The sequence below is a fragment of the Herpailurus yagouaroundi genome, unplaced genomic scaffold (genome assembly GCF_014898765.1).
Source record: "Herpailurus yagouaroundi ecotype Mexico unplaced genomic scaffold, PumYag 198, whole genome shotgun sequence".
NCBI lineage: Eukaryota > Metazoa > Chordata > Mammalia > Carnivora > Felidae > Herpailurus > Herpailurus yagouaroundi.
This window is the reverse complement of record NW_024412429.1, coordinates 5,144,992-5,160,352: the sequence shown is the minus strand read 5'-3', so window position 1 is coordinate 5,160,352 and position 15,361 is coordinate 5,144,992.

Here is a 15,361-nt window from a genome sequence, read left to right as displayed (position 1 = left end):
GGAAGCAGCTCCAGGCTCTGAGCCGTCAGCACAGAGCCCGACGCGGGCTCAAACTCATGAACCTCGAGATCATGACCTGAGCCGAAGTCGACTGCTTTTAACCGAATGAGCCATCCAGGCTCCCCTCCTATGATGTCGTCGAGTGAACATAAAACATGCTGTGTGTTTGTGTGCTCATGCACACATTATGTAGATGCACATGTGTGTGAATTATACTAAATAGGTGGTTCTGTAACTTGTATTTTCCCCCCAGTAGGATATTATGGCCACTCATGATAATAGAACGTATAAGGGCACAGTCAGGTATTTTTATTTTGTTGAAATTTACAGTGAAGATGCCATGGCTTCTGGAGGATTCCAGTCTTTGCCAGCAGCAGATATATGGTGCCAGAAACTTGGATCACCCTGAATTTGAACAGTTTGCTCACTTCCATTACCTGTGAAACAGATCTAACTGCAGAAGTGCTTCACAGGTAGGACCATTTCTTCACTTTAAAGATGTGTCAGCTTCCCAAAAGCGATCTATGAAGGCATACGTTTTGTACTTCAGATTGGAGAAAACGCTTTTTCTCCTTGTGTTTATGCCTGTGTTTATGAGAACCCTAGTCTGTTATGGGATATTTTTCCCCTACTTTTCAAAGTCACAGAAATTGATACTAAAACAAAACAAAGCGGAGACTGACCTAAGAGTGTTCACACTATAAATTTGGAACGTGGTGTTAAAGAGAACTTTATATTGGCTGGTAGCTAAAATTCGATGTTTCGAAAGATCCTGACGTGTCAAAAGTAGTAGTGACTGATTAGGTGTTAAAGAATTCTGGTTGGAAATCGATACCAAATCTTATGCCTTTGGCAACCTTACAGATTTTCTACTCAAATCAGCTCCATTGATGCTGAACAAATTAAAGAGACCCAGAGAAGTTACATCATTTGCCCAACAAACTTGCCCAACACGGCTGGTCATTGATGCAACTGGCAGTTGACTGTAGATCTCCAGCACAGGAAGAGGTTGGCGGGGTAGCAGTGATGACGAGGAAGGTATAAATGACTGTAAACCATTGGTACGCCATTACCATACAAGGATCATTGTCCAAGACTTTATATCATGTTTACTCTTCACAATGCTTTGAAAGGTGGACACGATTTCCCCATTTCTGGAGAGCAGGAAGCTGCTGTTACAACCAGTATTGGATTGAACTTGGGTCTGTAACTGGCTTTGAAGCCTGAGCTCTTTCCAGAAGAGTTGTTTTACGTGTGTCAGAATGGCATATCAGCTGCAATGCAGTATTTTTTTTTTTTTTATCCTTGTATTGTTGCTGAGACCACTACCCGCACGGATAACCATGTCCACGTGGCCGTGTGAGGTCTGGCACATTCCATCATTCGCACAGCCCTTAGTGGCATCTACACTCAAAGACTGCCATAGGATGCAAAGGAACATGTGATTCAGGCACACAAAAAAGGAAGGGATTTGGGCTCCGAAATACCATCTTAAGAAAATTAAAGATAAAAATGGAATAACTTCACATGAAAGTTATCTAAAATGGAGCTCCCTTGGTGCAACACACCACAGATCTGGAGGGTCCACAGCCCACAGCCCACAACTACGTGGGAAGCCTTGTCGTACTATTTTCTCTGCCGGCCACTCCATTTGTCCTTTCCCATGGTTTTCCTCATGCCCTTAAACCTTTCCCCGCTCCCCTCACTTTACCCTTAGTACCATAACCTCCTTCTTCACAGAAGAAAGAGGGGCCATGGGAATCACCTCCCCTTCTTGCCACGTTATGGATAAACTCTTGTTTCCTCATTCTCCCTGCCCCCTCACTTCCAGACAATGGAAGAAGGGTCTCTCGCTGGGGTTCCTTCCTCAGTGATGGCAAGGATGCTCCTCCATCCCGATCTGCTTTTCCATCTTAGCAGCATTAAGCCCTGTCCATCATTTTTCATTCTTGAGTCACCTCTCTCCATCAGCTTTCTCCCAGGTTTCTTCCTACGTGTCTGGAAGAACTTCCGGAGTCTTCGTTTCTTCTGCCCCTCGTTTGACTGCACGTGGGCCTCCAGGTCCTATCTTACCTTCTGCTCACCTCTCTCACTAACCCGTGCCTCAAAGACCCTTTACATGGTGCTCACGACCCTCAAATCGTTGGGGCCTCTCACCTTAGAGCAAGACGTGGGCCCCCGACTGCCGAGTGGATGTCTCCACTGGAGAAAATCCAGCAGATTTCCCATATCAGGAGGGTCCCAAACTGCTCCTCTCCGGTTTCCTACTCAAGTAAAGTCAAGTTTAGGGCTTCACCGTCTGTAAGTCCAAATCCACCTTAATTCTTTAATATCTATCGATGCTGCTTAAGCTCCCCTTTTCCCTATGCTGGTTTACATAACCATCATCTCTGTTGCCCTGTGGCTACAAGTGTTTGAATCATTTTTATTGTGAAAACATAACTTATGTATACAGAAACATATAACACAAAAGTGTGGAGCCAAATCAATTATCGTAAAGTGAGTGTATTTAAAAAAAAATTAAGTGTATTTATTTACTTTTAAAAGCGACCGAGACAGCATGAGTGAAGGAGGGGCAGAGAGAGAGAGGGAGACCGAGAATTCCAAGCGGGATCCGCACTGTCAGCGCAGAGCCCGACGTGGGGCTCGAACTCATGAAACCGTGGGATCATGACCTGAGCCAAAACCAAGAGTCGCCTGCTTAACTGACTTAGGCACACAGGGGCCCAAAGCAAGTGTGTTTTTAAATGTCACCCAGGCCCAGAAATTGACCATGGCCCCAGGCCCCGTCACAACTCTTTTTAGCCATCGCACCCTTTATTTCCTGCTCTGATGTTGTTTTCTTCTTTCCACACGGTCTGTGTCTATTTTGTGTTTTTCTAACCTCCCCCAGATAGATGCTTAGTCCCTGACATTTTGCAGCCCTTCTTTTTCTTCTAACGTCTGGACCTAATGGTCACACGTTTCCTTCTATGCATAACTGCATAGTTACAAGTTTCGGTACATAGTGTTTTCATTATCGTTCAGTTGAAGCTATTAATTTCCATTGACATTTTTTTTTAAACAAATGAGTGATTTAGAGGTTTTTCCAAATTGATAAAAGTTGTGGGGTTTTCTTACCTTTTTGCTCCTGATCTTTAACTTCATTATTTGTCACGAGAGCAGAAGGTCTGTATGATATTAATACTATGAATTTTTCGGGATCTGCTTGATGAGGTAGGTTATAGTCAAGTTCTTTGAAAATGTTTTGTTAATACTCAGAAAGATGTGCATTCTGCGATTATTGGATCCAATAATCTCTGTCTATATATCCAGCAGGTCAATTTGTTAGTTGTAGTGTCCAGATCTATACTGAGCTGATTTTTCAGTCTGCGTTTCCTATTAGGTGTTGAAAAGGGTGTCTTAACATCTTCCACTGTGCTTGTGGGTTTGTCATCTCTTGTTTACATGCCTTGTCATCCCTTGTCGACATGCAGATTAGCCTCCAGGGTGGCCTCCCTGCCTTTGCTCATGCTCCCCAGCTTTAGCTGCAATGTGTTTCTGAAACACAAATCTAGCCAGGCCATTCCACAGCGAAATACACAAGAGCTCCCTCGTTCCACAAAAGTTCACTGAGCACCATCGACAGTTCACTGATGTGTCTGTCAGGCACTACTCTAACCCAGGCGGATAGACTTGTGAACCCAAAAGACAGTGTTTAAGCTCTCTCAGAATTTACGGGCACATGGATACACAGACAGATGATAAACAGATGATAGATAGATAGATCCTAGAGAAATAGATAGATGAGTAGGTAATAGGTAGTAGATAGATGCTAGGTAGATGGATGATTGATAGAAGAAAATCTCCTTTGTTGTTATTGGAGTTAAGTTCAAATTCTTTAACGTTGCTTGTAAATATTTGTCCAATTTGTTCCCTGATTACTTCTGCAGCCTTTTTATCTTAGTTAACATCACTTCTTTAAATAGCTAGACCCACCTTCACTGCCTGCGAACCTCTGCCCCATTAGTTTCCTGGCTCCGTCCCACTCATTCTTCACACTTGCCCTTACATATTCTTCAATGGAGGAAGCCTTCCAGAACCCGGTAATCCACACTAACCGCCTTTCCTACGTGCTCATACGGCCCTCTGTCCTCTGCACTCGGTCACTTTATTGTATCCCTCACTGGTTTGAAAAACTATGAAGTTAAGGGTTGTGTCTATATTTCCGCTCTTGAATCCACAGCACTTAGGGTTGCTCAATAATTTTTTTCTTGGAAGTTTGAGAAATGCACATGTAGCTAAGAATACATCATTGCAAGTCATTATTTAATATGTGCTATTAACACTTCTTAATTTCTGACATTTGGAATAACAGAGTTATGGAGCATACCCAGCTAGGATGTAGATACTGTGAGCATTTTAATTTCTTGAGGTTTTGCTGATTTCTGGCACGCAGTTAATGTCTTATTTGCTTTTTGTATTTGAATATAATCTCCTTCCTCTCCTTGCCAATAATTTATACAGATGATCCCATCAAAACCTTCAAGTCGGTTTAATGAGGACTCGGTGATGGGCATACCTAAATAATAACACGAAATAGAAGGGTCACTTGTCACAGTAATTTAGAGACATCCAGATGCGAATTGTTAATGACATCTAAATAATGCACTGTTTCTGATTTCACTAGAGAATCTAATTATGTGTATCTTAAAAATTAAAAGAATCAATGTGTAAAGGATTAGATAATCAGCTTTTTTGTACCAGTTTTTTTTTTTTTTTAATTCCAGTTATCTTGAAGGCTAACTAGAATTTTCTAGGCTTTCAGAAATAAGTCGGTTACGTTTTGTGGCCAGAGTTTTCTTTTCCCCTCTTTCCTTTTTTCTAGTTAGAGTCGACCCTCTCCCCTGTAAGATGAGCCACCCGCCTCTGAGCTCTCCACTGTGTCAACGCTGGCTGTTTATCACCAGCAGTCTGGCCCAGGTGCGTGAGTCTGTTCTGGAACAGGGCTGAGTGAGTTGGGCGCTGTTCCGCATTTCCCTCGACTCTGGAGAAACCTGGACAGGTAGACCTGTGGGCACACGGCCTGGTGTGATTGCGTTATCGTGAGCCCTTCCATGGTTGCTTTGCTTTATCTTGTTTTCTCCGTTCACATACCTCCAATCTTTTGATTTTCTTTTCTCACTGTGGGCAAAGCTAGCAAGATCTCAAAAAGGGCTTTACGGTGAATTAATTTGTTACTTTAGTACTGGTAAGAGATTAACAGACATAAAGGTAGGAGGTGTCACTGTTTTGCTTATGGTAGGGATTCGGAGGCGCACTGAACTGAGGCCGAAACACTCCTGGAATCTTAACGAGGCTGATTGCGCACCGTTGACTCGCTCTTTCCACAGACGTGCTTTTCAGCATCTGGCATAATTGGGAACAGTAGCCGGCAGGTATCAAGTGTCAGGGTAAATTGTCTACTGCTGCGTGAGCACCGACTATGAAATTGATTTGCCATCTTTTGGGGAGCAGAGTTTTATAATACAAACAATATAAAGTTCAAAACCAGCACATTTATTATTTATGCAGGTGTTGTTCAAAGGCATAATCAACAGCGAGTTTAAACAGACTGTTTTGATAGATCGTTCCGTTTTTGACTCGGTGAGGACCTTTGTGGATGTTTTAAAAAGTTGAGCTGCGTGGATCTTTGAAATCACCTTCTTCAGAAATCGTGCCGGTGAGCTTTTGCTGTGTAACAACCCATCCTTAAGCTTAGTGGCTTAAGACTATTGTTTAGCTCACAATTCAGTGGGTCGGAAATTCATGCAAAGCTCAGCGAGGCTGTTTTCCTAGTTTCAACTGGAGTCACTCTCCGTGGCAGCCTTGGGATCAGTTAGGGCGGGTGGTCCAGGATGGCTACAGATGAAATGGCTCGTCTTCTTTTGGGGACTTCTCATTTTCCAGCAGGTGAGCCCGGGCTTGTCGGCACATGGCTGGACAGGGTTCCAAGACAGCGAGACGAGCCATGTAAGGCTGGGAATGACAGGGTTGATTTTCTGACGCTTTTACTGGCCAAACAAGTCTCAGGACCAGGCCTAATTTAAAAGGAGGGGGATGAACTTTACTTCTTGTTGGCAGGAACCGCACAGTCACAATCCAACGGGCAAAGACAGGGGCGCCTGGGTGGCTCAGTTGGAAGCGTCTGACTTTGGCTTAGGTCATGATCTCATGGTTTGTGGGTTCGAGCCCCACATTAGGCTCACTACTGTCAGCTCAGAGCCTGCTTTGGGTCCTCTGTCTCCCTCTCTCTTTGCCCCTCCCCTGCTCTCTTTCTAAAATAATTAAACATTATTTTAAAAAAGGGCAAAGGTGAATGGGTTTGGATATTTGTGCAATCCAACACAGAAATAAATAAAACTATTATAATACATAGACATTGAGGAAAAGATGGTGGGTTGCATAGGTACATTTACTTTGGCCCTTCCTGACTCCCCACTAAAATGACAAAGCATAAACCCAGAAGGACACCTGGAGCAAGAGGGGAGAAATAATAATTTTTGGAAGCTGGAAACAAATGGATGAACAGTAGCACAGGTGGAAAACACTGAATCCTAAGCCAGCAGTAGGGAAAGTCAGGACCCCCTGATTTACAATATAGAACCACCAAATTCTTAGGGATTAGAGACATCAGAGACCTCTGAAAAGAGAGAGAAGGTGGGAGAAAAAATCAGGAGGATTGGTTTAGGAAGTGACAGGATTCCCAGACTCCCTCCCAACCCCCATGGACGATGGGAGGGAAAGAATGTTCTCTGGAAAGGTTACACCAGAGAATCTTTGGGCTCCCAGGAAGGTGTCACAGAAGAATGCTCCTCCGATGCAGTTGAAAACAGGAGGTTAAATATGGATGATCTCATTCCACGTGCAGAGCTGCTGACCTTTCACTCCATTTGCCTCCCAGAACGATAACTTCCGGTACAGAAAATTCTGCAGTGGAGAATCTGATCCTCCCACAAGTAAAGATCAAAAAATACTGACAGCAAAGTTTCTTCCAGGAACAAGTCTAACCACGTATCCATTCAGAGCTACTCTCCAGGTTTCAGAGCTTCCTGTTAAATATAAACAGACAGCCAAGGACCACTAGTCATCTTAAGAAAGCTTGTCATGTGAAAAGGAGAGACCAAGGTAAACAAGTGAACACACACAATTTAAGGACACATACATTCTGAAGGAAGAAAATACCCAAACAACTGTCATTAACATCTTCAGTGTGGTAAAAAAAAAAAAAAATGTACACCTACCCAGAAAGAAGAATGCGCTGTAAAAATGGTAAATTGAGAGAATTACAAGTGCTCCTAGAAATTAAAATAGGATAGTAACAATACAAAGTTAGTGGAGAGGATACAAAATAAAGTAGAGGAAATAACCCAGAAAGTCAAAGAAAAAGAAAAAGTGATGAAAAATAGGAGGAAAAAAACACAAGGTAATCAGAAGATCAATCTGGGAGGTGAAACATCCTAATAATAGAGGTTCTGGTAGAGAGGACAGGGAAAACGGAGCACAGAAATCATCACTGAAATAAATCAAGAAAATAAAACATTCCAGAACTGAAGCTTCTCTACTGAGAGGCTAATAACTTAACACGGTGTATGAAAAGAGATCCACACTGAAGTGTATCATCATGATATTTTGGAGCACTCAGGGCAAAGAAGGTTCTTTCAGCTTCTGAGAAATGTAAGTGTCACCTAGGGGTGGCTGGGTGGCTCAGTTGGTTAAACATCTGATTCTTGATTTTGGCTCAGGTCATGATCTCACAGTTTGTGGGCCCACCTTAGGATTCTCTCTCTCCCCTCCCCTGCTCATGCTCTGTGCCTCCCTTTTTCTCAAAATAAATAAATAAATAAATAAATAAATAATTTTTTCATTTTTGTTTGTTTGTTTGTTTGTTTGTAAATCATCCAAATGGTCAGGAAGGGCTTCAAATTTAATAGCTACACCAGAGATTTAAAGACAATGGGAAACGGTCTCTAATTTAGAATATCGTACTCAGGTCAACTCTTGATCAAGTGTGAGTGTAGAAGAAAGACACTTCAGACATGATTTCTGAAAAGATGTACCTTGCACACAACCTATCTCAAGAGACCACTGGAGGATATGCTCCATCACGGTGAGGGAGGAAACCAAGAAGTGAGCAGACTTGAGATAAAGGAAAGAGGGAATACAATGTAGAAAAGACAGATCCCCAGGGCGAAGGTGGGGGTGATCTCAATATGAATTCCTTGCAGTTGGCATGAGGTCACCTGTCCCAGTTGGAGCATGAAAGGGAGAGAATATTTCGAGATGCAATGGACAGAATGCCTCGTACATCTGGGTATATTAAGAGGAGATTTTGATGGGGTAGTTATGTCTGGCATTGAAACATTTAGAAGTATGTGAGAGCAACAACAGAGTTAAAAAATTATTAATTCAGGTAAGATTTAAAAATGTACACAAAATAAACATCATATTGCACTGTATGACTAGCGTTTATACAGATGTAAGTGATACAATAATCATGATCTCACCGAAATTAGTATGTCCATATTGGGAGGATGGGGATAAAAGGGTACAGAGGTGAGGAGGGGGTCGAGGAGGGTCACTGTGTCATGCAAATACTCGGGGGTCATTTATGTGGTAGGAGTACTCCTCAGATTGACCAAGAGGATCCTTCTACAGAGAGTGCAGTGAGACTGGGGCTTTTCTAGAGGGGTGCATGCTGTAGGTGCAAGGGCCCTGGAAAGAGAGCTATCCATCTATACTGTAGGGGAAATCACTAATATTGCCTAAAATATAGAAGGAAGACATAGAGATATAAGCACATAATTTAGAGATACAAAGGTGAATGTCAACAGACAGTAAAAGGATAGAAAGTAGTTTCCTCAGAGAAAGGGAACACGGACATTAAGGACGCTACTGTTTTTCTTAACAGATTTGAGGACTCTTAACTCTTTAGTGTATGTACCATATATATGTGTAACTTTGATAAAAATACGGCCCTAGAGGGGCTCTTGGGTGGTTCAGTTGGTTGAGCGTCTGACTCTTGATTTCAGTCAGGTCACGATCTCACATTTCGTGGGATTGGGTCCCGTGTCAGGCTCTGCCCTTACAGCGTGGAGCCTACCTGGGATTCTCTCTCTCCCTCTCTCTGTACCCCTCCCCCACTCATGCTCTCTCTCTCTCTCAAAATAAATAAATAAACTTAAAAAAAGTTTGTTCCAACCCTGATTCCATGCCACAGGCTGATTAAATCAAATTGGGGCTTTTGGCACAGTTCTGTGAGGTGAAATAGGTCTGCGTTTAAGTACTCCATCTCAGATGAAATCTCCTCCTTGGTGACTTATACAGGTGGTTTAGTTACCGAGGGAGGAGTTTCTTACCAGTATGATAGCAACTAGAGACCAGAATTCATGGACATGACATAAAGCTCCTAATATGGCTACTTTTCAAAAGTCTGTAGCTGGCATTTAAGGCTTGGAATATGGATATATTATAAATCAAGAGTAATTTTGAGCACAAGTACACACTTTCTAGACAATAAAATATTTTATTTTTTGTTAATAACAGCATGTAATATAGTTTTCAGTATATAGTGTTATTTTTAATGGTACTACTAAGATTCGGGTGGATACATTTTCTCTCTGAAAATTATGATGAGTAAGCACATATTTTTAGCATTTTAAATCACAGGATTTGGTTACATACAACAGTCTGTAAGCTACATATGTTCATGTAGCTACTTTATTTTTAAATCACGCACATGAGTAATTCATCCTGTGAAGAAATTTGAGATAGGGTTCAGGCTTGGGCTCAGTCATTATATCTCCCAGAGAGGTTGCCTCTCCCTGAGACCTTGCAGGCCACCTTCATGACTACATGGCCTTGGACAGACTCTGGGCTTAAAGACCCAGAAATCTGATGTGCTGGCACACAAACAGTAGTCCATATTTCAGGGGACAGTCAAACTCACCAAGCCATGAGACCAAAGTCTGAAGTCCAGATCTTAATAAAAAATTAAAATGCCCAAAAGTAGCACTGACACTTCCACATTTGGCCAAGATGGAGTCACAGGGACCAGATTTTCTCGGTTGAAAAGAAAATAAAAACAGTTGAGAAAATATACGAAATGATGGTTTTTCAGATATCTGGGAGCATAGGCCGGTAATCCCTGAGGGAGGGACAACAAACATATCAGTCTTATGAACGCACCCTGCTTACTACAGAGACAACTTCTGGGCCGCCACACAGGGAGAAGACCCCATGTGGAGTGGGAGGGATTCCTTGCATTGAAAAGATGAAGCCACGAGTCCAGGTCCACCAAGGTGGCTGGGGTCACAGGGCAGAGTGCTGGGAGCAGAAAGCCACACACAGAAAGACCTCGAGATAAACAGAAGCTCCGTCTCAATCGTATTCTAAGGTGGATCAGCACAGATGTGGGAGGAAACTGTCCCAAGCTGAGGGAATAAGCACCTGAAAGGAGGAGGAGGAGGAAAAATCCCATGCACACACAGCATCAAGAACCAGGCCATTCAGCCAGACAGACTCGAAAAAGCCTTGGATTCACAAGGCACATAGAGTACGCAGAAAAACTGGATGAAGCCCACTCTTTTCCTGCCTAACAAAACTTAAAAGCAAGTCTTAAAGGATCAAACTACTGCCAAATACTTTGTGTCTTGTATCGGAATACAAAAATATGTACAGCACCCAACAGAGTAAAATTCAGTCTTCTGGCATCCAGTAAAGAATTTCCAAGTATGCAAAGCAGCAGGAAAATACAACCCACATAGGGATAAAAAGCAATTAATAGACTAGAATGAGTAGGTAAGGAAAATAAAACAATTTCTATAACTATACTACATATATTTAATATGGTGCAGAAAAGGTCTCTGTTAAAAACAGAGATACAGAAGATTTAAAGACTCCACTTGAACTTGGAAAATACAATGATGCAGGTGAAAAATACATTGGGAAGAATTAGCATCAGAGTAGACACCACAGAAGAAAAGATTAGTGAACTTGAAGACATAGCAATAGAAACTATCCAAAATGAAACACAAAAAGGAAAAATTAATGAAGAACAGTGAGCTGAGAGATAGTTTCAAGTGGCCACCATAGTTACAGTTTAATTGATATCCCCAAATGAGGTTGGGGGGGGGGTCATGAAATACTTGAAGAAATATGGACTGAGAACTTTCAAATTTGAGTAAAAACTGCCAACCCACATATCCAAGAATCTTAACCAATCCCAAAAAGAAAAAAAAATGTGAGGAAAACCACAAGACATTAAAGTCAAATTGCTTAAAGCCAGTGATGAGGAGAAAATCATACAAGCAACCAGAGGAAAAGAAAAGACGTTATGTAAGAGGTACACTGATGGAGTGAAAACAGATTTCTTGTCAGAAACACTGCAAGTCAGAAGATGGCAAGAGTGTATTTAAATTACCGAAGAGGAGTAAAATCTTGAATTCCATGCTGAATGAAATACGTTCCAAAAACAAAGGCAAAAGAAAGACTTTTGTAGTTAGTCACAAACTGAAAGAATTCATGAGCAGCAGACGTACATTGTTAGAAACGTCAGGGAATACCTTCAAGCAAAAGGAAAATGTTAGCATATGGAAATCTACAGAAAGATCTACAGAAAGATCATCAGAAATGGTAAATGTTGGGGCACCTGGGTGGCTCAGTCAGCTAAGCATCCTACTCTTGACTTTGTTTGATCATGGCTCTGTTCATGATCTCACAGTTTGTGAGTTTGAGCCCCACGTCGGGCTCTGTGCTGACTGCAGAGTCTGCTTGAAATTCTTGGTCTTCTTCTCTCTCTGTCCTTCCTGCCCTCGCATCTCTCTTTTTCAATCTCTCTAAAAAATAAATAAACTAAAAAAACCCCAGAAATGGTAAAGGTTTGATTTACCATCAGAAATGGTAAATGTTACCCAGAAATGGTAAATTTTTTTTTGGGTTGTGAAAAAATATCTTTTTAATAATGCATAGTAACTACATTTATTGTGGCCATCATTTTGCAATACATGTAAGTCAAATTATTATGCCTTACACTTGAACCTTGTATAAGGCTGTATGTCCATCATATCTCAATCAATCTGGAAAAATTTCTTTAACAGATAATTCAATGCTGAAAGCACAAATAATAGCACTATGTACTTGGGTTTATAAACTTACGTGCTACTAAATGCTTGGCCCGAAAAAAAAAAAAGGCTTAATGAGTAGCTGTTCCCAATGTCTGTAGTGTACAAGCTCCTGCTTGGCTGATTGCAAACCAAGCAAATGGCAGGTGGTTTTGAGAATGGATGCACACATCAAAGGCCAAGTAAGTTTTATTTCCAGAGAGGGAAAGAAAGAGATTTCTCGGAGGGAGACAAAGAGAGGTTTCACTGTAATATTCTATTAACCTGAAAAGAAACCTGACATACACGTGGTCTGACTGGATAAAGTTCAGTGTTGGGTATACGAGTTTGTTATGCTGTCTCTATACATTTTTTAATGATTTTAGCATCTTGTAATAAAAAAAAATACTAAACAATTCTTCTATCACAGGTTTCAGAACCCCTGAGCTGGACGACCAGCCCAGTTGCTCTGCTAGGTACAATTCACGCCAAGCCACACCATGATAAGCAGAGGGCAGGGCGTGGTGGGCACAGATTCTGAGCAAAAGTCAGCCAGTAAAATGAATCACATGTTTAATGGCATTAACCTAAGAAAACGTGACGTCAGGAAAGGCTTTGCTATAGGGATTGAGGTTCATGATATTTACTATCAACGCTTGAAATATTTTAGTATATTCCATAAGATAGGGGCACAATTTTGCAGATTTAGTTGACTTCTTCCTCCCTCCCTCCCCTCCTTCCTTCCTCCCTCCCTCCCTTTCTCCTTCCTTCCTTCCTCCTTCCTTCAGTCCTTCCTTCCTTCCTTCCTTCCTTCCTTCCTTCCTTCCTTCCTCCCTCCCTCCCTCCCTTCCTTTCTTCCTTCCTTCCTTCCTTCCTTCCTTCCTTCCTTCCTTCCTTCCTCTTCCTTCCTCTCCCTTCCCCTCCCTTTTTCCTGCCTCCTCATCCTTCTTCTTTGTCTTTTCCTTCCTCTTTGTCTTCTTTGTAATGTCTTCAGTATTTTTTTCCATAGCTTTGTTTTTGTTTATTCCATGTTGATATTTTTAGTTTAAAGCGCATAGGGAGACAATTTTTCTTCGTTCTTCAGATCTGACCTCAGGGTGGAAGTAATTTTCCTATAATCGCAAAGTACTGACAATACTCTGTAATAGATTTTAAACTTTTACTTGTCTTTGGATTTAAATAAAAAAAATAGTTTCTATTTACATCTGGACAATTGCTCATGTAGAAATCATTGCATATATTACATAGTTTGTATGAGGGTTGTTTTTTTTTGCATGAGCCATGTATTATAATCATGCTTAAAGAAATCACAGTGTATCTTATCATACAAACGTGACTGAATTATGTACCAGAGTTCTTTGGGCTGGCGGAGGGGTTTTGGATAGAAGGAAAGTGCAACCTGGTGCTAGTTTTGCCCCATGTCTGCATGTGTCAGTTCACTCAGTCCCTTCCCTTCCTTTTAATTTCCTCATCAGTAGAATGAGAGGGGCGGGCTTTCTGAGGTTCTTTGAAGGTAATATGTCCCTTTCCGGTACCTCTAGTGTCTAGCATTTTTTATTCCATTTCTCTAGCTGTCACAGAGTAAATGAGGGGAGATACATCAATATATAGAAGTCACCAGATGCTGCCATTTCAGATAACATTCAGCATTTTGTCGGCTGAATAAACACATAGCAGGATCTGGGGATGCAATGTTATCTTTACGGCCATTGTTATGATGGAATTCTGTGGGGAGCTTTTACAGTCTCCAGTGAATTGTTTATTAGATGATATTTTGACTGGAACTATTTTCTACGGTTTCCACTATCTACACTGACAAAGAGGGGAACTCACAGTATTTCTAAATTTTCAGTGCTCAGAGATATGTGCCTGGCCTAAATGATCAGCTTGAGTTTATGAGAAATGGGAAAATAGGATATGATTAAATGGTTCTAAGGTTATTAAAAAAAAAACCAAGCTTGACTAATTTTGAAGGGAACTCTAATATTGACAATGAAGACATCGAGTGGAAATGTGGCCTGCGTCAATGATAGTAGCGTCATTCCTGGTGTCTGGATGTCAGCAAGAGCCCCCAAATACAGAGGACTAGCTGCCATTCATTGGGTAGATACAATAAATGTTGTTTCTCATTTTCTGACAGAAAACATATAGGTCATAGGTACTCCTGTGCATAATCACCTGCGGAGATGATTAATATCCAAATATTCAGCCCTACCCAAGATCTATCAACCCAAAATATCTGGGTCAAATCTTGGCACGTGTGGTTTGGCAAGGGTCCACAGGGATTCTGACGATCCTGGGGCTGACCTTTCCTTCAAAGCTCAGAGCAGGGCAACCTCCCCAACCCCTGGTTTGGTTTTGATGCCCGGGTGCCTTTAACACCACAGTGATTGGTCTAACTGCAGAGTAAGGGAGTTTCCTCCTTGCACCGCCCGGGGCCCACTAGATGGTAAGGCCTGTGGAGGCAGGAAGCATGGCTCAGTGACCTGTGGATCATCAAAGCTTATTCCCTACTAGACTGTATTATAAAATGTAAATAACGATGCTAACACTATTTTAGTATAAGCATCTTTGAGTCACCTAACAATCTTCTAAGGTCTAGGTCCTAAAAGCTTCCTTTTCACAGACGAGGAAATTGAGTAGATGTGAGTTTAAGTCTTTCTCCCTCATGTTTTTTTTTTCCCCATAAAGTACATAGTGACCCAATCCACAAGCCAACTTTGTACATGCTGATATTTTTATTGAGGCTAGAAGAGCAGGCAGCTCCTTGATGTGACAAGACTATTTCCCGGATGCCTAGATGAGCAGGATAATACCACCAGGGAATTTGATGGAGGCTAGAGAGAATTCCCCCCCAAAGGGCTTGAAAGCAAAGAATGGGCCTCTAGATGAATCTGTTCAAGCAGGTAGACTCAGGGTGTGGGGAGATTTGGAAGTAATGTGAGTAAGCCAAGCAGAGTCTGAATTCCCACATCAGTGCTCAGGTGTCTGTGGAGACAGCAAGTGACACTCACCCTGAGGGTCGAGAAGAACGACCCAGAAACCTCGTGGTGGCCTGACTGGCATGATGGACAAGAAGGTGGAAGCTGTGAAGAATCTCCTAGTTAAGAGATGATGGTTTAGCCATAACTTTCTAGTCAGTTTGTAGTGAACAATCTGTTTCTCATGACCTAGTTAAGAGATGATGGTTTAGCCATAACTTTCTAGTCAGTTTGTAGTGAACTATCTGTTTCTCATGACCT